General features: G+C 48.5%; 1 protein-coding gene across 16 annotated transcripts in view; it reads right to left on the bottom strand.

Moving 5' to 3' along the window:
* The window catches only part of NFASC (neurofascin), a 165,649-nt gene extending 142,525 nt beyond the window's left edge, over positions 1-23,124 (bottom strand). For 10 of the 16 annotated variants that reach the window (XM_059717583.1, XM_059717592.1, XM_059717593.1 and 7 more), the window contains exon 1: positions 23,030-23,124. The gene's annotated coding sequence lies outside the window, so the exon portion shown is untranslated. The remainder of the gene's footprint in view (positions 1-23,029) is intronic. The other 6 variants (XM_059717601.1, XM_059717598.1, XM_059717599.1 and 3 more) reach the window with 1 other exon arrangement.
* Positions 23,125-24,229: the final 1,105 nt, after the last annotated feature.

The following is a 24,229-nucleotide window of genomic DNA, read 5'->3' as shown; positions in this document are numbered from 1 at the left end:
AGGAAACTTATTGCCACCAGGGATGACAGCAACGAGCCCTGGACGTGGCAATCAAATGTAATTAAGAAGGGTTTGCACAAAAAAAGGAAGTACTGGGGTGCACCGAGGCTGGGGGAATGTCCCAGGGGCTTTACAGCCTTCTAAAACTACAAACAGACATCACATATGTCCCAGGAGAAACAATTTTATCCTGTGCAGTCATTCAGACGACGTTTGTGTCCATTGCCCCAGGACAAATCCTAAAAAAAGGTTCATGGGATAAGAAGTGCTAACGATTTGTCCCGGTCATCACAAAGTGCATCTGAACGGCTGTCCCAGGAGCACATCATTGAATCAGTGGCTGCTCGCTGAACCCCGATTGCCAAGGCAATGTGTACACACATCAATCCTGGGACTTTCCCATCCTGAGAAGAAAAATAACACGGGCACAGCTTATCCCAGGACAAATGCAATGTCTGCTCCTAACCTACGAGACCCGGCGCTCTCCTCTGGCATGAAAAGGTTCAGTGCTCACAAATGCACAAGCAAAGCCGTTCACCAAATGCTGAGCAAACCCGCTTTCTCTGCCAGGTGTCCTCGTGTTCACTCCAGAGAGAGACAAGCTTGCCTCTCTACTTCGCATGGCCCGGCAGGCTTGCAGGGGTGGGAGGGAGGGCACAGAGCACGGGGGTGCAGACCAGCGAGACACTGCTCCAGGGCAACTCCCGGCAAAGGAGACATTGTTTGGAAGGAGAAAATACAGAGGATCATGTTTTTGAGCCTCTTAGTAACTCGTATTGACAGGACTGCGCTAGAAGGACGTTCAGACGTGCGCAGTCATGGCTCACAGGGACGGACCATGCTCCTGAGCTCACTTCCTCTGCCGGAGTCACAGCTGGTGGGGGCTGGCTATAATTAGGCTTCAACATATGCAGACAGTGACTGCAAACCCTTACAAACACCCCTGTTGGCCTCCAGAGTCTGCTGTTGAAAACAGCTACGGATGCGTCACAGATTGCGGTTCAGGAATAGAAAGATAGAAAGGCGGTGGCACACGAAGCCCCGAGCTGCCTCCAGATCCCTAGGCACGGAGACAATTAGTTTTAGTCGGGAGTCGGAGCCACTTGGCTGCAACCGGAACTGTGCTTGTCCCACGGCGGCAGAAAGGTGCGAGGGAAGTGTGGGAAAAGGGGGGAAGCCTCGATTTGCCAAAAGCCAGCTGGCGTCCAGAGATCTGGACCCGAGCAGACCACTGCTGTGCAGCATCTGGCCAACAGAAATGGGCCCAGGGCGTTATAACAGAACATAATTGCACTGCAGGGCTCCATCTGCTCTCCCAGCACCTAAACATCTGCTTAGCATCGATAGCAGAGTGCCTCGAGGCACGCAGTGAAAAGGTCCCTTTCCCTGGACAATAGGAAGCATTAGTGCAAGACTGGGTCCCATTGTCTGGTAGGCAGCTTCTGCTGCTGTGTATCTGTTACACCACCGCCCTTTCCCTGGCCTCACTTGATTTTGCAAGCTCTGACCTTTGCCGACAACTGAGACTCGCTGCAAACTGGCTGACATGCGTTGAATGGAGCCAGGGAAAAGGGGAATTTAGCATTTCCCGCCTGTACGGTTCCTCGCCCCGAGCGGATTTCATGCAAGCTCAGGACACAAGCCCCAGAACACCTCTACACAGTGGGCAACTACCTTGATCCTGATTTTACAAGCAGGGAAACTGAGGCACAGAGCATCTAAGCAACTCGCTGAAGGGGTCAGCACTTCCCCTATATTATAAGGAACAATCCTACTGCATTAGCTGCCCTAGAGGAAAACGAGCGGGTCACAGAGGCTTTGAGGCATCTTTTTTTCCACTGGCTCCAGTCACTTTCCTTATTTGTCCCTCCCTTAGGGCCTTGGTGATGGAAGAGTGAAAATTGCTGGGCTTCAGCTTGGTCAGCACTAAGAGCTCGCACAGCCCAGTTCACATGCAATGTAGCTGACTGGCTCTGCCAACATCTGTTTGGCATCAATCCCCCGCGCCCTCTGCCGAAGCTGCCTGTGGGACGTGTGTCCCCTCACCCGGGCAGGGAATGGCTGGCAGAAACTGGCCTCATTGTCCTGGGCCAGGTCACAGGTGTGAAGCTGGCACCCCTGTGCTGCTGCACAGAAGGAGCCCTCTATTAATAAAAGCCACTGAAGGCTAGATCCCCCCTGCACCAAGCTCCAGCGCCAGCCTTTGGCAGCGGGGGTAAAGAAGGGATGCTGCCCCAGCCACAGGAGCATGCAGGCTCCCCAACCCATTGCTCTGCTGCAAGCTGGGGGAGATACTAGTTAGCAGCTTGATGTTATAAGCCATCTGCTAGCCCTCTCTCAGCTTTGCATTCACATCCTACAGCGTGGGGTCACTGAGCTATCACGGTGCTTGGAGGCTTGAAACCCAGTCAACAGCTCCCACCCCTGCCAGATTGGCATAGCAGGAGTCCAACTTCTAGCCCTGTTCCCCTGGCACCTGCCAAACACTGGGAGCAATGTTTTCAAACCTCAGTGCCTGAAGTTAAGTCCTCACTTCTCTAATTAGATACATGTTACCCAGCACCCATGCTTCTCCTTGGGCTTTAGCAGAAGGTGCAGTTACTTAGCACCTCTCAGGATCGGGCCCCTACCCTAGCAAACTGATGCTAGTCCGAAAGTGGCATCCACTACAACAGATGGGACAAGCAAGCGCAGAGAAGCATCCTTAAAGTAATTACTGGCATCCATTTCCCATTAAAAAGGCATCTGCTTGTTGGCTCAAACAGCACGCAATTTGTTCCAGAAGAAGCCGCTCTCGGAGCATATTGACAAAAATCCGGGGGGTTCTTCAAGCCTGGATCACATGACGGTGCATTTCTGCAGTGAACCGGCACTGTGGCTTCGAGACCGAGTTTTGTCTATGCTGATTGCGTAAGGAGGGCTGTGTGTGTTGTCGATAGTTCACACCGATGGTACACCAATCTGCCCCCTACACGGAGTACCCGCAGATTCAGCGGGCACTGAAACATGTTCCCAGTGCACAGCATTTCATAAGAGCGGTTCCTTAAAGATGAGCTATGTCTGCTTCCTATCAGGTAGGACATCAGACCTTAACTAGAGAAGCAAAGGTCTTTTTCATGATAGCCTTTGTGGGTATGGTTGGGAGAGACGGTGGACAACCTCTCAGATCCCACCTGGACTAACATCCCTTCCAAGTACCCAAGTGGCCCTCATAAAAACTTATCAAACAAAAAGCCCTTGCTTCTCACACACATCTTAGACCATCACAGCTACAGCACTCCAACTCTATTAAACCTTAACCAGGCAGTCCTGCTCCTAACAGCTAAAGAGCAAACTGGGAGTCAGGAGACCCACGCTCTATTTCCAGACCTGCCGCTGAACCGACCAGATCACTTGGGACTGAATTTGCAGAAGCGCTTACGCATTTCAGGTAGCCAACTGGAGAAGCATAGGGCCCAATTGCCACAGCAGCCAGTCACCTGCATCTCCTCATCCGTCTTTAAGAAGGATTTTAAACTGCACAGTAAGCCCTGGTGCCAGAGAGCGTGCCTGCCAGCTGAACCCCCAGCCAGCTTGGGCACTAGAAATGGAAAACCAGCTTCACCCACTCCGCTTTACTACTAAAAGACTAAGCATGGGCCTGAGAGCTAGGATCCTTAGTCTGTGACAGTGACCTCCCATGCCTTCCCACCTCCACAGCATCTTGAATAGATCTGGTTGGAAAGATTCCAAAAAAACAATGATTCCCTGGAAATTTGCCCATTTGGTGACTTGGGCACATTCTGCAGGGACTGTGTGATTTTGCCGAAACACTGTGTGCTCACCTGCCAGGGTCTCAGGCAGCCCAGCTGATGGACTACTGAAGAGCCTGGGGTGCCAGGAGTTGCAGCTCAGGGTCGTCAAGACAGGCACATCCTCTCAGGGCACCACTCCTGCCTAAAAAAACATGTGTTCAAGCCTCTGGTTTTCATCTCCACTGGACTGTTCTCAGACTCATAGAAAGTGAGGGTGGAAGGGAGCTCAGGAGGTCACATCTAGTCCGACCCCCTGCTCAAAGCAGGACCAGCCCCAACTACATCTTCCCAGCCAAGGCTTTGTCTAGCTGGGTCTTAAAAACCTCCAAGGATGGAGATCGCACCACCCCTCTAGGTAACCCATCCCAGTGCTTTACTACCCTCCTAGCGAGAGAGTTTTTCCTAATATCCAACCTAAGCTTCCCTTGCTGCATGACTTCTCTCTGACTTCATGACTACATGACTCCCCTCTGCTGAGACATCGCAATGGCCAAGTCAGGGATCCCTCATGCCTCAGTGTCGCCAACTCTAGAGTGAGGATGGTAACACACACTCCCTTCCCCACAGGCCACTTCCACATGGGGATGAGGCTTAGCAGAAGGCACTGGAGAGGATGGGACACAGTGCTAAGTGGCATTATCTCCACTGGCGCTCTCTGCTTTATCAAGCAGTGTGCTGTAGCAGGCATGCCGTCCTAGCCTCCCTGCCTGATCATATCAAGAATTAGACAGTGAAAGGTTCGTTAGCACCATTTCCCCGCTGTTCCCACAGAACGCTATAGCTAAGCAATGTGCGGGAGGAGACCAGAACGGGCCTTATTAATTGGTCAGCCATGCTGGTGCCATCTTAGAGTGCACCACGTGGATTTGACATGTTGCTGCTCCCCATACACTGATCTTTAAAGGACGTAGCCTGACTCGACACGATGGAAAGATTATCTGCTCCACTTGAAGGATGATTCTAATCTTTCTCCAAGAGCTGTGCTGGACTGTGCAGATCAACTACCCTTCCATGCCACCACTCTATTACTCTGCATTGCTGTAGCAGCTCCCATCCAAGACTTGCAAATGAATGTACAAATACCTGGAGGCAGAGGTTTTCAAAGGAACCTGCGGGAGCAGGGTGCCTAACTCCCACTGAAGGGGGTGAAATACTTCCTTTCCTTATCTGCCTTTGAAAATCCCCACCAGAAGCCTCATGGCACCCACACGCAACAGGTGGAATCAGCATTATTTTATCGGTGGAAAATGGATCGATAAGGTTAAAGGAAGAGCAGAAGGGAAGGAGGAAGACAGAGGAGGAACCACATGCCAAACCAAAGGCAAATCTAGTAAGAGAACACAGGAGTCCAGATTCAAATCCTACATCCCAATTCTCATACCAGCGCAAACCGAGCACCCCAGCGCTAGCAATAGGCCACGTGCACATCAGCATAAGTAAATGAACGACAGGAGTCCTTGTCCTCGTGGACGGATACAGTGTAAGGGCAAGACTATCTTGGCTTGGATCTTGTCCATACATTAAAATAAAGGTAGAAAAGGTCATCTCAATTAGCCTTGGGATTCTAATACTTTTACATTGAGATATCACCCACAGACGGACTTGCACCCTGCTGCAGCATCTGGAAGTCTCTTCCCATTCACTAACCTTGTTGCAGGGGCTTCACAGAAGTTTCCTGCTGACCCAGTTCAAGCTCAGACATGTGTCCACCCAGTGACAAAGTGCTTGCGATACTGTGACATCACAGACAAGAGGTCTGCCTGGGTTACGGGCCAGAGCACACCCAACTATCACACGCACGCAGAAAGGGGGAAGGGTTGGTTTGGGAATGCTGAGCTTTTTCTCTGCGTCACATCTGAGCAGTTTAACAGGTTAGGAAAACAAGAAACAGGCCCTTGAGACTGCGTAGTGTTGACTGGTAGCTTTGTCCCACTTATCAAAGTCCTACCAATGCTGAAGGGATCCACTGAAAGAGATCCCCGTGCACCGCAGAGGAGCTTTTGTTTAATTTACCTGGAAGCCCACATACTCAGCGGATCTATGCAGCAGCTTGCAACCAGCACCGTACCTAGACTCCTGGCAGCCCCGGGTGAACTTTTAGTATCGGACCCCCTTTGCCAGAGATAATGATAATAATAATAATTATTATTTTCACCATTTTCGGGCCCCCTTTCTGTCCAGGCCCTGGGCGGCCACCCGGTTTGCCCATGCCTGTGTCCGGCCCTGCTTGCAACAGTGTGCAAAGACAAAGCCTCTCCTTGTTTGCCAGGTGAAATATTCCCAAATGTTCCCACAACTGCTTTGGGTGTTCAGATACTCTGTTTACAAACACCTCTAGTTCTCTCCACCCCACGTGCCAAAATGGATCTATGGTCACATAAAGACTCCTATAAAAACGCCCATTGCCATAAGAGCCAGGCAGGAGGGATGGAAGTCCATTCTAGGTCCTTTACACTGACCATTTCAGGAAAATTAGCTGTCCCTCTACCAGGGTCTTTCCTTTGAAATATCAGTCTCCTCACTCTTTGCAGAAGAGCATAGTGAGAGCATTTCTCCTACCTTAAGAAGAGAGGTCATTTATAAGCTGGATGCCTCAGCAGGTTATCAATGAGCCGCAAAGCCTCCTACCCATAGCTCACTCCTTCAGATGCAGCTCCTGTTAGAAGTGACGAAGTTGGTGACCACCTGAGAGGGGGACTGCCACTCCGTCCTGCTGATGTAGCTTATGTCCTGCTGAACAGGGTCTACATCATAAAGCCGCCGTGACAGCCAGCAGTCCTAGCAGAGCCACTAGGACAGAGGGGGCCACGTGGATCACCTCATCACACAGGTGGTCTGTCCAGCTCAGCGTGAAGGTACAATGTGGCAGGGTGTGGGGAAACCTGCCCTGTGACCCCATATCAAAACAAAACCCCATAATCCCAAATAATCAGACCCAGGGGAAATTTCCTGCCTGATCCCAAACTTGCAGATCAACAGGAATCCTGGTTTTCTCTGGTTAAAAAAAAATCCCAAATTCTCTGATTAAAAAAATCATATATATATATATATATATAATTACACACACACCCATATATATATATATACACACACACATATATACACACACACACCCATATATATCCATATATATATATACACACACCCATATATATACACACACACCCCCATACACACATACACACACATATATATACACACACACACACACCCCTATATACATACATATATATACATATATATATACACACACACACACACCCCCCATATATACACACACACACACACACACACACACACACACACACACACACATATATATATATATATATATATATATATATATATATATAGTTGGGATTTTTTTATCAGAGAAAACCAGGATCTCTGGTGATCAGTTTGACCTGGGTGCACGAGCAGAGAGCCCACTAGCCAGGTGCCTGATAGGTTTTGAAGTCTCATTAAGCAGCAGCAGCAAACACAAGCCAGTCTCATGTCTCTCTCCTGGCCAATGTCCAGCACTGCAGGAGAAGATGGATAAAAAAAATGCTGAGAAGCCAAATAATGTATTCAAGGATGGGGGGAGGAATGTATTCCTGGCCCAGCAGACAACCAGCAAATCCCCAAAGCATCAGTTTACCAAACAGCTTCAACATGCAAACAACTATAGGGTGGTCACTTTTTCTGTCAAACACCAAGCTCGCAAAGCCATATACCTCATATTCTGATAACTATTTCAAGAACACCCTTCTTCTGTCATACTATTTAGAGGTGCACCAATATATCGGTCCGTATTGGATCAGCACCGATAAAGGGAAAATTGACGTTATTGGCAATGGGCTTTTTTTGGCCGGTGTAGCTAATAATGTCAGCGATAAATGCCATGTGCATGAGCACACCCGCAGCGTGCACACGGCCAGGAATGCAGCCTGGCAGCTCGGAGCCCAGTGTCCAGCTGGTAAGTCTATAGGAGGGAATGGGCGTGGGAGCGGCAGATTGAGGCTGCCACAGTGAGGGAGGGATTGGGCCAGGGGCAGGGCGAGGTGTGGGATGGAGTCACGGGTGGCTCATCTACGGGTTGCGGGAGTGGGGGGAGGAGGGGCAGCTCCCTGCCATGGTGTGTACCCCCAGGGGAGGCATGGGGGCCATGTGTCCCCCAGATTTGTGTGCAGGCTGAGGGCAAGCTGCCCGCTGCAGGTTCAGGGCTGGGGGCTGCACCGGCCTCTTCTCAGCAGGGAGCCTGGGCTGGGGCTGCACTCAGGGTGGGCAGCAGCTGTGGCACTGGGAGCGGGGCTATGGGGTGGGCTACAGCCAACTCAAAATTTGCCATAGCCACCTCATAGCCCCCCTCCCAGTGCCACCACCACTGCCCACCTTGCCTGCCCTGAGAGCAGCCCTGGCCCAGCCACCACTGGGAGACAGGGCGAGCAGAGGCAGGCTGGGGAAGCCTATCTGTTTGCTGGTTTGTTTTCCCCACCCACCGGCAGAATATTCTGTAAAATAAAATCATGCACCAGGTGAAACAGAGCAGCAGACAACCAGCCGCTTCTGGGGATCAGCAAGAAGAGTCTCCTCCAGCACTGAGAGACCGAGATGCCATTTAAAACGGCACCGGCCTGGTAAAGCTCAGCTGGCAGAAAGACCAAATAAGAAGTGACAGGATGACATTTGAAATGCAATTAGCTTCCTTGTGGAGCCGCCCCATTATCTTATTGTTAATTACATGTTTGCTCTGTTTGAGAAGCGATACCTTCCTATTTCAAATTTGTTTTCAGGCTCTGCTCTTTGATCGGTCCCTGCTGGAGAGCTGTGAACCCCAAGCCAAACCTCCATGTAGGAACGAGTGTGATGCTCTCTAAAGGACCACGTTTAGACTGCAGTGAATGGGAGGCTTTTGTGCTTCCCACACATTTTGATCTGGTCCCTGCATTTACAAGGAAGGCAGGGAAGGAGGAGACAGCCACAGACAGCTTTTACGCAAGCCAGCTCAATGCACTGCAGCAGACACAGCGTGGCAGAAGCAGGTCTTTAAGTGATAGGCTTTGCCCCTGCTTGTATTTTGCAAAACTCTTGCTCTTCAAGAAAAAAAGCTCAAAGCGCAGAGAAGCAGCAGGTGACTAGTCAAAATTAGGGACATGGAGCTGTTCCTTCACAGCCATAAGCCAAGACTTATTAAAACAATGACACCGTTCAATAAATACTTAGATATAGGAGAAAAATCTCAGCACTGCTCACCCACAGCTGACTGAAGCCAGTGGGTATAAATAAGATAATTTCTCTCTTTGTATCAGACAGGTGCATTTCTGCTTTTAGTGTTTCATGTATTCTGTCTCCCCCTTTCTCCACATGCAGTGTCCAGCCAGGTTTCCCCGGAAAGCAGTTTATGGAAGAGTATCCATCTAGCCTGCTACAGAGCAGAGCATTAATTTCAGGATTCCAGGTCTGATTAAGACAAAACTTCATTGTTACAGAGATGGCATCTCTGTCCCGTCTGACTCGCTAACAGTCTGAGTGCGCAGAGAGACAGATATTGTGCAAAGATGGCTTAGTCCAATTGGGGTTTATTTAAGAAAAGAGATGAAAGCCAATGTTAAGAGCAGTGCAGCAGGGAGCAAATAAAAAGGCCAAAGCAGAGATTTAAAAAGTTACTGCATAAAACAAGCTCATGCTTCATTAATACAAAGGCATGTACCAGCCCGGCTATAGATTTCGAGAGTACTCTGATGGCACTGGGGTGTAGGTTGTAGCCGTGTTGGTCTAAGGACACAGGCAGACAAGGTTCCTTGGGTGAATTTGATATCTTTTATTAGACCAACCCAAATAGCTGGAGAATAGTTATTAAGCAAGCTTTCAGATTCAAAAACCCTTCGTCAGGCTCTGGTTTTTGAACCCGAAAGCTTGCTTAATAACTATTCTCCAACTATTTGGGTTGGTCTAATAAAAGATATCAAATTCACCCAAGGAACCTTGTCTGTCTCTGATGGCACAAGCACTTGTTTTACCCGCTTTAAATTAAAGTATACCATTGGCCTCTCTCTATCTAAAACTCAGGTATCCGTTTATGATGCTGCTCAAAGTTGTAATAAACTTCTTGAAACAACGCGCTCCCGTGTCCCCTCTCCCTTATGGCTACATAAAGGCAGAAGCAGATGGGCGGTGTTTTCAGGGCCTATTTTCTTTTATAAAGAAACCAGAAGACCCCTCTGAGAAGCAGCTTATGCCATTTCTTGGATGCAAGCCCCTGAAATTAAAGCTGCAATTCCCCCTGGGAGAAAGCAAGCAGAACATGTGATAATGCCTGGCTCCAAGGGGGAGATCAGGGTTTCAGAAAGCAGAAGGACGGACTATTTTGCAGCCTGTCGCGCTGAAGCGGTCCCATCCCCCATGCTGCTCTGATAATTAACGGCTCTACCTGGAGAGGAGCGGCCGTATAACCCAACAAACGGGAAGGTGGGGAGCTGGATTTTCAGAACAACTTACCTCCCCTTTGGTTCACCCACATCAGAGATGAGATGCGCCATCCAAGAAGGGCTCATCTTTAGTTCTGGCAGGAAAAATGGGTGATGAGAGCTGAGCTCCTTTCAAAATCTGCCCTGCAACTACTCAGGCCCGTGCTTACAGCACAATCTCTGGTAACACCCAAATGACACCCTATTTTTGGAGGTGCTGAGCACCCACAACTCTGACTGAAGTGAACAGAGGTTAGCAGTGTTTAGCACCTCTAAAATATTAAGCTGTTAGTTATTTTAAATCGGGGACTGAAAACCTGCAGCACTGAAAGTTAGCAGCCACGTTTGAAAAGGAGGCCCTCCCGATGAACGTTACAACACGTTCAGTGATAGTTTGTGAAGTGCCGCTGCATGGAGAAGGACTCTAGTTTCCTTTGATTTTTTTTTTTTTGCTAGCTTGATTTAAGCTTGATTTGGCTTATGCTGTTCAAGGGAAGGGTTTGTATTTGCTGCCACTGTCCTGGTGCCATTTTAGTCAGGTTCCCAAAACGCTTTTAGGCCCACGGTACCAAAGGATTGAGAATGAGAGCCCAAGAGCCAGCCTGTAAACATCGTCAAGCTCTGAGTGCTTGGGCTTGGGCCCTTGCATCAGCTATTGGTATGGACAGGCAGCATTTACAAAGTTTATTTCTGAGTCCGGGTTTAGATTCACTTCCTTAAGAAACAGAGAGACTGCACCACAGTGCAGGGCCAGGATCTGAGAGCGTGGTCCTCCGTTGCAACTGCAAGAGCGATTTGTGAAAGCAATGACTGCCATAGCGGGATGTGGCCATGACAAAGGGGATCAATCACACATGTGCAATGCAACAGAGCAGATTTCCCCTTCCCACGCTCAGGTCTGTAGGATGTTTTCTGGGTCCCTCAACAGCCACAGCTGGTCATGAACAGAGCTCTTAATTCTCATCCAACAGCCCCTGCTACTATCATGCCAGGCCACCAGATGCATTGGGAAAAGTGCTACTAAACTGAATCACTCATGTCATTCCTATTCCCCAAAGGAAGCCTCTTCAGATGAGCAGTGGCTTAGCTTGTCCTTGCTTAGCTTGTGATAAAATCAGGACTAGGTCGCCTAGCTTTTGACCATCTGAATACAAGGAACAATTTTAACAGTAACTTCCCAGCCCAGGGTAGGATAACAACCCTACCAGCAGAGACAGCATGGACACATCAGTAGTGCGACCCGTGTTTCACAGCATCTCCCTTAGAGACCACTGCCACATCCTTCTCCTCGTGGCCAAGTGTCACGGGACCAATACTCAAAGCTGCAGCAGGAAAGACACAGCTCCCAAGATGTGTGCTAACTCCCCAGCTGTGCTTGCCCCATCTTACTGTTGCACTTGACCGCGTCATTAAATTGTGCCCTTTACTTTCTTCCCCATCTCTGTATTCAGAGAATAAAACCAACAATATTTGCTGCCTCTCCTGGCTGCGATGGCATTTTCTTTAAGTCGCATGAATCTGGATCATGGACCAGGGTCATCTCTGGTAGAGGACTGTAATTCACACCTTATCATCCTACAGTTTGAGAGCAAGACAGACAAGGATGATGAAGACTTCAGTGAAATCCAGCATTACAAGCAAGCCTGTTGTGAAGCTGAAGCCAGACCAGCCTTGCAGCTGTCACTATGGCCAGAAGAGCTAAGAATAAGTCGGCCAAAAATACATAGCCATGGACCCAGATGCTGATGTGGCTGGAAAATAAAAACCCTAGAGGCCCTGGCCTGTGGATCCTGCAAGATGTCAATCACTTAGATGCCAGGCTGTGACTTTTCCCTTTTATTGGTGGCTACTGTCTGCTTTAATTTAGAGCACTATTTTTTCCAGGCATTTTCTTGCAGGCAAATATACATAAATGACTTAGCAATGGGTGCAGAGGAGAAAGCGATCTATTTATCCCACAAACTTTTAAATATAATCAGCATAGAAGGTACATGTATTTTGTACAATAGACCCTTATTAATATTTTTGGACTCTCATGGGAGTTGCCTGAAGGAGGGCTGGCTTTGACTTCTTTATTATCCTGTATTATATTCAGATGTAATAGGCTCCCTCCCACTTGCCTCCCCATTGTATTTACAAATGACAGTGATTTGATAAGACTTCTGAGAGGTCATTCTAACACACAGCAAAGTGACCCTAGCACTGTAATGTGTAATGAGAGAGACAGATGTGGCAAGCTCTCGGTCCCCAGCCCTTGGAGGTCAGCATCACACAGGCTGCACAAAGCAATTGTACACACACAAAAAAAGTGGCCTGGTGTGTGCCAGGTGTACCATGAAATGAAGCCGGGCTTGAGAGGCTTGGGAGATCCCATGCGTGAAGTCACATGTGCCCAGCCACAAAGCTGCAGTTCTGCCGGCCCCCCTCTCCCTCCCTCCCTCCTGCACACATCTGTGAACACGTCACAAGGATTCAAACACAGAAGCCAATGAGCTTGCAACAAGCACTCTTTGTTGCTGGGTCTATTAGGAATGTGAAAGCAAGATTTCACGAATCCTGACACCATTTAAGTGACAGCAAGAAAGAGGGCTTTTTTTATGTGTCCTTAACCCAATAAGGGGACAGCACAGCACACAGACGCCTCTTTATCACTAGAGAGCCATGCTGTGCTGTTCGGCATATTAGCGACTCCACCAACTTATTACAATCAGGGCAGTGTAATTAAACATGAGGTGGCTGGTGGTACCACCCCAACTGGGCAGGGGCCAGGAAGGGCTCAGGTCCTGGGGGAAAAGAAAGGACACAGGCTGGCAAGGACCAAGCGCCTCGACTGCTTGCAGAACAGCAGCACTTTGCACTGTTTGCATGCCAGATTAGTGCCAGCTTCTCACTGCACTCCCAGTTAAAGCCAAAGACTGTGGCTGGAGCATCTCAAAGCAGGTCAATGAGTAGAGCCGGTCTTCATCCCTTGCCCCTCTTTCACAAGCCTTGCAGAAACCTCAGCAGTGTGTGCTGCAATATTCCCTTGAGATTAAGATGAAGGCCCTCACTTTTGGCCAGTCCTAGCACACCTTTCCCCCCCAACTCTGCAGACATCCTGTGCCATGTGTGTTTAACCCTTGGAGGCTAAGGGCGGTCAAACAGCGAGCAAAGGGCCCTTGGGTTTCAGTACCCTGGACAGCCGCAGCAGGAGCAGCGTTAACCAAGTGCCCGGCTGGTGCTAACCCTATACTCGCCCCGGACTCATGGTCAGACAAAGAGGAAGGAAGGAGCTTCCAAGGTGGTTTTTGAAAGAACAAGGGTCCTGATGGCAGATGGATGAAAGCAGCCCAGGGTCCTACTCGGCGAGGCTGTAACTAGCCTAGGGAAGAGACTCCATCCCGAGACAAAGCAGGCCGGTGAGCAGCACACTGCATGCATCGGGCCCTGGAGAGCCCCAGTGAAGCCTCCCGCGCCCAACTTGCGGAGGTGATATTTTTGTAGCCATCCAAGATTGGCTTCTTGCCATTGTGGCAATTGGTCCAGAGGAGACCAATTCAGGAAGGGCCCAAAACATCTTCTCTGGCTGAAGCTAGGGTGATCTCCTCCAAGAGGGGAAGGTCCACACAAGATGTTTCCTCTGAGACCAACTGACCTCTCACTCTGTGAACAATACGGCACTCGTATAGCCTCAAACCACTGCCCCTCCAGCACAACTTATTGTCACACTGAATGTAATAGTTTGAATGCTTGTAATAGTTGCCCATTAGCCAGTTTAGGAAAAAAGCGAGGTTCATCTTCTTATCTAGGTTCATTGTTTTACCTGGCCTTACAACGAACGTGCTTAAAGTCTTGGCTCCTCGACCTTATCTCCAGAGGCCTTTAACAAGTTACCCTAAGGACCAGAAAAATGACCCTTAAGCAAATATTCCGAGAGATCAAAACCCTAGAAGCCTTTTGAAAGGGAGTTGTAAAGGAAAGGTCACCGCAGTGGTATGGAAAATCTTCCAAAGCAAAATTTAAGATAAACTAAATAGTCAGCGGACAAATTCCCTTGAGGAAGACAAACTGACCACCTAGCAATAAACCTGTTGAGTAGGATCCAAGCCCAAATTTGGGAGTAGTGACAGGTTTGGGTAGGAAAGGCCCAAGATGGCAACTCACCCAATAAAAACTGTAACCTACAGTCCCAATCTGGAGGTAACTTCATTTGCAGAACAAAGAAGGAAGACTCACAAGTGTAGGCTGGACCAGACTGATCACCTGAACCACCTGCTCCGTGAACACGAATCTCTTAGTTCACGCTGAAGCTGCGGAGCGCCCGAGTGGGACCGAAGGAAAGGGACTTGTTCCTATCACTGCTGAGGCCAGCCCATTGAACTGTACTACTGAGGCCAGCCCATTAAACTGTACTACTGAGGAACGAAACCATATTTAGGTGTTTGGCTTCTCGGAATTCTAGGACTGTAAGTATAATATAGTAATAACTTTTCTGGTACAAATTATATAGTTAGTTGTAATTATTTTAAAGAAGTGCATTTAGAGTATTGTTCCATATATATATATATATATATATAGTTCTCGTGTTTTTGATGTTTATGGTATTTCTTAAAATAAAATTGTGTTGTATAAATTAAGTGTGAAATCATTGTGAAATCGTGCAGTTAGCTGAAAATTTCCCCAGCCAGTGCATCGAACAAAACAGTAAGTTGTGTGGGATCTTCTCTATTCCATAACCCACTAGAGACACCTATAAGGCATGGTGGAGTTGCCTTCAGCTGCAAAAGTCCTTCCTGAAGGCTGAAACAAATGCATCTGCTGGCAACCCCTGAAGATAACAAGCAAAAAGCTCTGTGGGGTTGTAGAAACCGTTATTCCCCTATGTTCATGGGACTCTCCTCTTCAGATCCCTTACTGATTTCCTTTTACAACATCTATTGAAGCCAAGCTTGGCCTTGGCAAACCCTAGTCATCTGCCCTCCTACATTCATCTCTGCTCTCATTTCTTAAATGTGTGCCTATTTTCCACCCATCCTTCCTTGCTACCCCTTCCTTAGAGAAGTCTGATCTCTCCTTCATTCATATCCCCTTGTAGCAGGGCACTGCGGTGCTCCTGCCACTTTAAGGGGAGAAGCTGCCAGAGAGGCAGCTTCCAGGTGGTTTGGGGGCTGATCACAGGCTCACCTGACCCAGGAGGGCCAGGCTGGGGCTAGATAAGCCCCGTGCCTGATCTGGCTGGGAGCCTAGCTATGAGAGTGGGAGGAGGGGAGTTCTCTGCAGGAGGGCTCCCAAAGGAGCTAAGAAGGTAGGGCAAGCAGAAAAGCTCTGGGAGTTAGAGAATATAACTAAGAGCAGAGGAGAAAGGGTTTATGCAGGCAAAGGGCCTTTGTTTTATGGGGCTAATAACCTCTGAGTTACAAGTCTTGAGCCCTGCTGGAGACAGGCTCAAGGCCTATAAAGAGCCCACCAGCCCAGAGAAGGGCAGAGAGCAAGGGAATGGTGCCTACCAGCCCAGAGAAAGGAACTGAGCAGGGCACCAGCCCAGAGGAGGGTGGGAATAAGGGAGCAAAGCCCACTGGCCCAGAGAAGGGGCTAAAGTGGGGCACAAAGGGGTCCCCAGCCCAGGGGGGGACTGCATGAGGACCCAGAGATTGAGGGCAGAAAGGGATCCAGGTGATCTGAGAAACAAATAGCTGAAGTGATGACACCTGCAAGGCTTGCTGTGATACAGGGGAGGAATGGAGCCACACAAACTGCCCTTCAGGCCACAGGGGTCCTACAGGGGCACGGCCAGGAGGAGAGGGCTTCTCTGATTGAGACTAATGAGGTCCAGGAGGGACCTGTTGCAGAGTTGATTGGACTTAAGTGCTAAGGTCCATTTGCAGCTTCCTTTACTTAACCTCAATAACAACAAGGCTGGCAAGCAGGTAGCTGAGAAGGCAACCTTGGAGACAGAGCCAGGCAGGAGTTGTAAGATGGCCCCTGTGGCTCAAACCTGCTATGCCCTTCCTCAAACTTTCTTCTCTGGAAACACTTTTCAAGAGAGATCAGTCATCAATTCAGGATCAAACCATCATAGAGAGCCTTGCATGGTCTGAGGCCTTGTATCTACATGCAATTTGGATGGAGAGCATCTTGGAGCAAGGAGCTAGTCTTCCCCTCCATTTGCAGCACATGGTCTACAACACCCCAGCTAGGCTAAAAGAAAGCTCTAGTAATTAAATACTGCATGAGGCTGCTGCACCTAGATAATACAGAGAAAGCAGGGGTCTGTCTTTTTTTTTTTAAATGGAAAGCCCCAATCATTCAAAATAATGGCAACTAGAGCACCAAGGCACTGCATTAGGCACTTTCCTAAAATTTACCCCACCCCACAAGGACCTCCTTTAAAGCTGGAGCTGCTCAAAGTAACTTGCAATACAGTGAAAGGGGATCTCAATAAATTGACCTTTCCTGTAGCTCAGATGGAGCATCTGATTGCACAAGAGCTTGCACATCCCAGCCAACCCAGGCTCTTATTGCCATGCCTACCATCAAGGCCTGGGCTTTTCAGGAGGGATTTCATATGCAGATTGACAGTGAGTTGCTGCTATGTCGGCAGTGTCTTAGAAGGGTTGTAGGAGCCTATCAGCCTTGTCACAGGGAGATAGCATAGTGTGCTGTCAAGGAGGTGCAACTCTGAAGGGAATCTGCCAGGATCACAAAGGAGGTGAGAGTCACAATGCAACAAGATGTGATGGGGGCATAGCATTTCCCTTTGCAGTCTCACCTGAATGTCTGGATTAAGCTCCCCTCTGGCAGGGCACTTGGGACTGGGGGATGAGCATTCACTATGAAAGCCAGGGGGGAAGAGGTCAGCTCTTTCCAACACAGCATCCCAGGTTGCTGCCAGAAGGCCTTTGGGACATTCCACATCCAATTTTTTACCAGACAAGATGAATTTCAGGCCTAGGATCACCTGCCTGGAGCCCTCACTCTAAAGACAGCAGAACCAAAGGAGAAGGATATAATGAGGAGATGGGTCCAAAACATGGTTTTGGTCTGTCCTAGGCTACATCCCCAACCCTATGAAATACTGAACAGCCTCAGCTTCCACTGCAGGCAGTGGGGATAGAAGGTGCTCAGTACCTTCAGAATTAAGCTCCAGATTCATAAAACACTATCTGCGATGGTAGGGTTTCCTCTAACAGCCATGGGCATTCATGCTCTTCAATTAACCACTGCCAGATGCCTGATGCAGACCAACAATGGCATGGGATCTCTTGATACAGCTCTTCCAGGGAGCTCTGCTTCCTCCTCTGCCATTGCCTCTACATTCCTAGTCCTTTCCTGCAGCCTGGGAGAGATTCAGTTGTTCCTACTCGCCTTAGGCTGCTCCTTTTGGTCTGTAACACCATTGCACTGCTACCATGCCAAGTAGAAGGAACAGGAGAGCTAGTTAACCTGAGTGAGGGAATGATGGGATTTATCCAGACAGACAGCCGGAGGTGCAAGAGCCTCCAAGATGAGGATGCTTGAGACACAATTAAGGGTCATTCTTCCCTATTGCCCTTGAAAACAGCTACCTGATGTAGCCCTGCAAAGCCGTCTCTATTTGTGAGGGTGTTAATCCTTTGCTTCTTATCTCATTAACTGCGCATTGTGATCAGTATAAGAGGGCTGAGGGTCTAAATCCTCTTCTTTAATTTAATCCATCATAACAACAAAGCCAGGTTTCTTTCAGTACTTATGAAAAAAAATTAACGGCCTACTTAGCATAACAATGTCTTGCAGCAAATTCCTACTGAGCTGGGCTTCCGATGAAGCAGCACAGGTAAGGGAAAGATGGCAGTCATCGTGACATATGCTTTGGTGGAGAAGAGAGCAAGAGTCATCCTCTAGCATTCCTCTTTTGGAAAGAAATCTGCAGGCCAAGGAAGCATTTAGTTAGACCCCAGAGAAATTTTTTAATAAATTTGGTTTCAAAGTTTTGACAGGCCCCTCTGAGACTATCAAGGCAACTGTCAGCCACAGTCAAATGAGATACCTGCCATGTGTGGAAATGATTGCCAAGGGAACTTGGCCTAAAATTTAGGGGGGCATTTTAATAAGCATTATATTAATAAAAAAATCAAGTCTTTCTAGTGGAAACAGGTGTTTTAGATACAGCTCATGGGAGCAACTAGTCAGCACTACCAGATTTCTGCAACAGTATGGAAACCCACCATCTCCAAGGTGGTGATATGGAGATATGGAAAACACCTGTGTCTAGTTTTAACTGTTTTAATTCAGGTAAACAGCTAAAGCTTAAGTCCCTGTTTCTGCAGAAGACTTAAGCGTGTGTGTGTAAAAGCATTGCCAAATCAGGAAAATTCAAAACATCAAAATAAATACGTCAGCACTGTCTGATGCACAAGGCCAGGAGGGGATCCTGACTAACTAACCCCTTTGTGCTTTGATTCAATCTGAAGGACTGCAACACAGAAGCAACAGCATGAGCAGCAAAAAGGGGACAAATCTTAACAGGCACAGAATCTTAATCTACATTACAATTCTCAATGTAGATGTATATTTTTAAGTAGTAACTTCCTAAAAGATAAAATATTCAAAAGCAACTTCCAAGAGAGAAAAAACCCCAGGAACTTCCCCAAACTTCCCATTTTCCTTGCCAATAGAAGACAGCGAGGGACAGAGGATGGAAGAAGGGAAAAATCCAACAAACCTTTTTTTTCTGAAAGTTTCTATCTTTTTTTTTTTTATCCACTTAGACAATAGGTGAAATAGAATCTGGCCCTTAAGTCTCCCTCTCTCTGCCTTAGTTTCTCACTTGCAATATGGGGATAATAGCATCTCCCTAGAAGAGGGGAATGAAGCTAAATGCATTCAAAGACCTGAAAAATAATCGAGTCCTTAAGATAAGCAAAAAATAAACAATGGAAGAAGTCACTTTAAGAGGAAGGAAAGATTTAAATACCATACTTGAAAGACCATTTCTGGATATATGCAAGTATTTTGTGCGTTTTATTTACTTTTTAAATACAGGATTGGGTCTGCTATCAAGAAAGAACTTCAGAAACAAACTGCTTCGATCTTCAAAGCAGGCCAGGAGATGAGCTATCTGATTTCTCTGCACTGCTCTGAAGATCACCAGGGCTAAGTCATTACTTCTAGACTCCTGCTCAGGACAGCAAGCCAGGAATAAGATGCACTGGCAGAGCTGGAAAAGAAAGTCTGAACCAGCTCTGTTTGACTGCATTATGGCCAGTCTGATGGGTGCTGTTAGGCCTTCCCTTCTGCAAGCAGTAGCACTTAAAACCCCCACCCAAACCCTCTTTCATTTAGGATCTATCAGAGTGCTCTTTACCCAAGCAGTTTTAATGAAGCTGTTTTAATGAAGCTTCAAGTGCCTGGCTTTGCCTAGAAGCAAACATCTCCAGTATAGGAACACAAAACATGGCTGGACAAGACAGAGTGGCTCTGATCAATGGTATTGCTTGCAAAGCAATGCCCTGTATGAATACAAAATGACACTTAATGTTGAGTATATCAAATTTCCACCATGTCTTTGACCCTTGGTAGTCAGGGTTTGGTTAGTTACTTGCTATTTTGTTAGGATTTATACTGGCAGGATGAAAGCACTAAGCTTTCTTCCCATGAGAATGCTGTTTACCAAATGCATCAACAACACATCCTGCAAATAACGCTGCTGTTACATGAACCATTACGGAGGTAGAAGTCCGATACAAACTGCTCAAGTGTAAAAAAAAAAAAAAAAATGCTCAAAAATAAGAGAGACGAACCCTCTAGAACATGTCTATTCAATACTTGCCCAATCTGCAAAAAATACTACAAACACAGCAGCCTCATCCTTCCTTGAAAATGTGCATCTCCCCTGAGCACAGACAGCCTCTCAACCGTATTTCAAACCTGAAATCCTTGTAATGTGGTCAGTCTTCACCACTTTTCATTCCCTGTCACTCCTGGCACAAGCGTGGCATTCTGCTGCTTACTGTCTGAACACCCAAGCCCCTTTTCAAGGTACAATTCACTGTGTGCATCTGATCACACATCAAACTGTATTTCAATACACGACTGCTAGGTCACTCAGCCAGGCTCAACAAAATACAAAGACAACGACTCCCATACCCTTTTCTCCCAGCCTTTCTTTACCTTTATATATAAGAAGCCACAATTCACTTCGGTTATCTCACCAAGGTTGCTGTGACAGCTCCCAGAAACATGGTTATACAGGAATAAGCCTCATTTATGGCTGTTTTGCCTGGAATTGCTCAGTCATTTTTTGGTGTTGATGCATTTTGCTAGCACCACTATCAATTATACACAGGGCCCAGGAATGCTGAGACAATTGGATTGAATGAATGTCTGAACAGCCAACTGAATAATTCATTGCAAGCTAATATTAATTGAGTGTTTGGGGGGGTTTTCCCCATCATGTAATAATCATTTGAGAGCAGACATCATTTAACTAATTTAAACACTTCAGCCCGAAGCCCCCTCCCCAGATGCTGTATGTATGAAAAGAAGGCAAAGGAACAGAAAAGGGTGGGAACAACTCCGCAGCATAAAATCACTCCCCATAGGGTCAAGGCTGGTGGTCCTCCAGATTCACTGAAAGATCCAGATCCTGGAATCCCATCATTCATGGAGAATCCCTACTTTTTAAGTGTCAAATCATAGCCCCTGCGATTGCAGGAGGGACCTCTCCTCCAAACTTTGAAAAATAACTGCTAAAGGCTCAAAAGAAACCCCACATCCAGAAGACAGGGAGGATTGATGTTATGGCACTGCAGTTGTATTTTTGAAAGCTCAGCCCTTGGAGATGCAGCACTCTTCCCCCGCCCCCACCCCATCCAGCAGGAGCCCTGATGGTCTTCCATAGGGGTTGGAAGGACTTGTGAAGTGCAATCCACAATGGAAAAATGTTGGTTGATGGGTTATCACATCCCCTGAAAAGATGCACTGACTGTATGCAATGGGGCACTGGTAGGAGATGGCTTGGGAATGGATTTTCTTGCAGAAAATTGCAGACAAGAACCTTTCTTCCTCCTTCCTGTGGTTGTTATGCTCCTCTCCTGGGCATCAGAAAGCAGCTCTCTCAGGTCTAAATTGTCAACTTGTATCCCACCCTGAAATATGGCATTTTAGCAGTGGCTGAAGGGATATTTTTGCATGCAGTCAAGCCAGTTGCATCAACGGGACAAGGCTCCAAAGTACCCAGGCAGCGATGCAGGGTGCAACAAGCTTAGGGGAGGATTTTAAAATAAAAAAGGAACTTCCCTGCTGGATTCAGAGATGGAAAAGAACTAGAGGACAAGATAAAGGCTACGAGATGCCATTGCCTCGTGTTTTGTAGCAAGAAATCAACAAATAAACTGGGAGTAATGCTGCCATTGTGTTAGGTTAATACAGCAGGGCCCGGCTTCCCGCCACAAATCCAAACCTCCTTGAGCTTTCTAGCCGTTTTCATGTGCTGAGCCCATCTCAGCATTTAGTCGAGGTGGCCTGTGTGCATCTTGTGCCAGGACTCACTCCCACATTAGCTGTACACAAATGGGAAGACAGCGAGTGCCCCAGACTGAAGCATTTGAAAGGAAACAAGGTGACCGTGAATCCAAGTGGTTATTTTTCAAGGTAGACTAATGCTAAGCAAACAAAGCCGTGGTGCTGGCACTCGATGCAGCAGCCTGCCAAAGGGCAAACGTTTTACAGAGGCCCGGCGAACCGCGTCAGAGCCAGCGTCTCCAGTCAAGAGCTCCGAATTTTTGCTTTTGTCTTTTAGCAGCTGATAAAAGCACCCAGGAAACAGCCGGGCCTCCTCCAAGTTCCTCTTAAAGTGGCTGGAGATGTGTAGCCTGGGTGTCTCTCTCTCTCTCACACACACACACACACACACACACACACACACACACACACACACGTATAAATGCAGATACCTATGGACACAAACACGTGTGTGTATACACATGCATATAAAGACACGCACACCCGTGTATATACATAGGCATATAAACATGTGCACGCACGCATATACACGTGTGCAGACACATCTCAATACATATGCATATAGTCACACATACGCATATATATATGTGCACGCATATACTTACGCATACACGCACGTGCGCACACACGTTTACATGCAGACGCATACACGCACATGCATATACATGTACACACACATACTTACGCCTGTATGCACGCGTGCACACGTTTACATGCAGATGCATGTGCACACATATATACTTGTGTGCACATGCGCTGACACGCATATCCGTGCACACATGTACACACACATACTTATGCCTGTATGCGAGTGTGCACACGTTGACATGCATATGCACACATATACTTGCGTGCACATGCTGACACGTGTATCTATACACACACACCCGCATACACATATGCACACGTGTCAATGCCTATGTGTATGCACATGCATATGTGTCTATACACACACACACACACACACACACACAGAAGGATTTCCCCCAACGATTGGAGTTGGTTGAATGCAAAGATCTCGGATCGACCCAAAGGCCCGTGTGCTTAGCCCGACACACCCCCTACATATGTATGTGTATGTGTATGTGTATCCCTATGTCTCCGTCTATCCGCATCCCCGCGCCCGGTGCAGCAGCAGCAGCAGACGCCGGGGCCCGCCCGCCGCCGGGCCGGAGCTGCCGCAGCGCGGGGCTCAGCGCAGCGCAGCGCAGCCCGGCCCCGCGCCCGGCACTCCGCACCGCCCGAGCCGGGCACACGCTCCGCGCGGCGATGGGGCCGGGGTCGGGGCCGCTGCCCCGCGCTTACCTGCCCGCTCCCCGCTCGCTCCGCTCCGCTCGCTCCGGCCAGGCTGGCGGCTCCCGCGCGCCCCCGCACCCCCCGCGCCGGGCGCGGCCCCGACACCCGCGTGCGCGCCCCCTCCTCTCTCCTCCTCTCCCCGCCCCGGCTGCGGCTGCGGCGGGAGCGCGCGGCGCGAATCCAAGACGAGCCTGGGCTTGCCCTTCCCCTCCTCCTTTTTTCGCACCAGGGCTTCCCCAGGAAGAGCCGGGCTTTGCACTGCGTGCAGTGCGGGCAGGGGGACACCCAGATATCTGCACCAGCAGTTGGCCAGGAACGGCTCTGTTATTTGTACTCGCTTTTTAATTTGCAAAGACTCTCCGTGAGACCCAGCACGATGGAGGTGATGAACCTAGACATCCAGGGCTGGGGCCTTGCTGTGCTCTTGGCAACAGGGAAACTGCTCTGCCACTCTCCCGTTGGCGAATAAAGAGAGAGAACAAAACCCCACTGGAAAACGTGGGCTCTTTGACGCTATCGGGGGGCTCCGTTCTAGAAAGGACGAGCGCCGCTGTGGGGGGCAGTGACTCTCAGCCAGGCACCGCAGCACCCGAGGGTGCCCTGAGATTTTCGAGGGTGCCACGCAGCATTGTGGTGCAGACATGAGTCCAACGCAAACCCAGAGATTGCAAATAGGAATCCATGATGTTAAAAATGTACCAACCTGCCAAGGTCTTTCTGAGCTCTTGGGATGGCCAAACTTCTCTAGTATTTTTTGTAGTTAAAAAAAAAAAAAAAGGTGTGAAAAGAAAGAGCTGGCATTTTCCAGGGGGCCTCGAGTTAAAGAAGTGGGACCTGAGTCTAGCAAGTTTGAGATCCACTGCTCAAAAGTATCTAAGCGTGTCAAGAATCGAGTATCTAAAGATGCAGGTGCAATATCTGGATGTCTTGCCTCTGGCAGCATCCAACTCTCTGCAAATCTCCCCCTCCGAGTGAGGAAGCGAGTGCATTGCACAGCCACGGGGATGCGATCCAGCCCCAGCAACCTGCCGCACCTGCCTTTGCAGAGGACCAGGCCTGTGACCTTCACATTGGGACAATGCCGTGCCACTGTGACCTTGTTCTTATCAGACCTCGATGGGAGGTTTCACATGCACCAGGGTGCCAGGGGCTATTGGCAACAGCTGCCCAACAAGGGATTCCCAGGAGTTTTGGGGGTGCCTCTGTCAT

This window comes from Alligator mississippiensis, chromosome 14 (assembly GCF_030867095.1).
Source record: "Alligator mississippiensis isolate rAllMis1 chromosome 14, rAllMis1, whole genome shotgun sequence".
NCBI classification, from domain to species: domain Eukaryota; kingdom Metazoa; phylum Chordata; order Crocodylia; family Alligatoridae; genus Alligator; species Alligator mississippiensis.
This window is presented reverse-complemented; position numbering and strand designations above follow the sequence as displayed.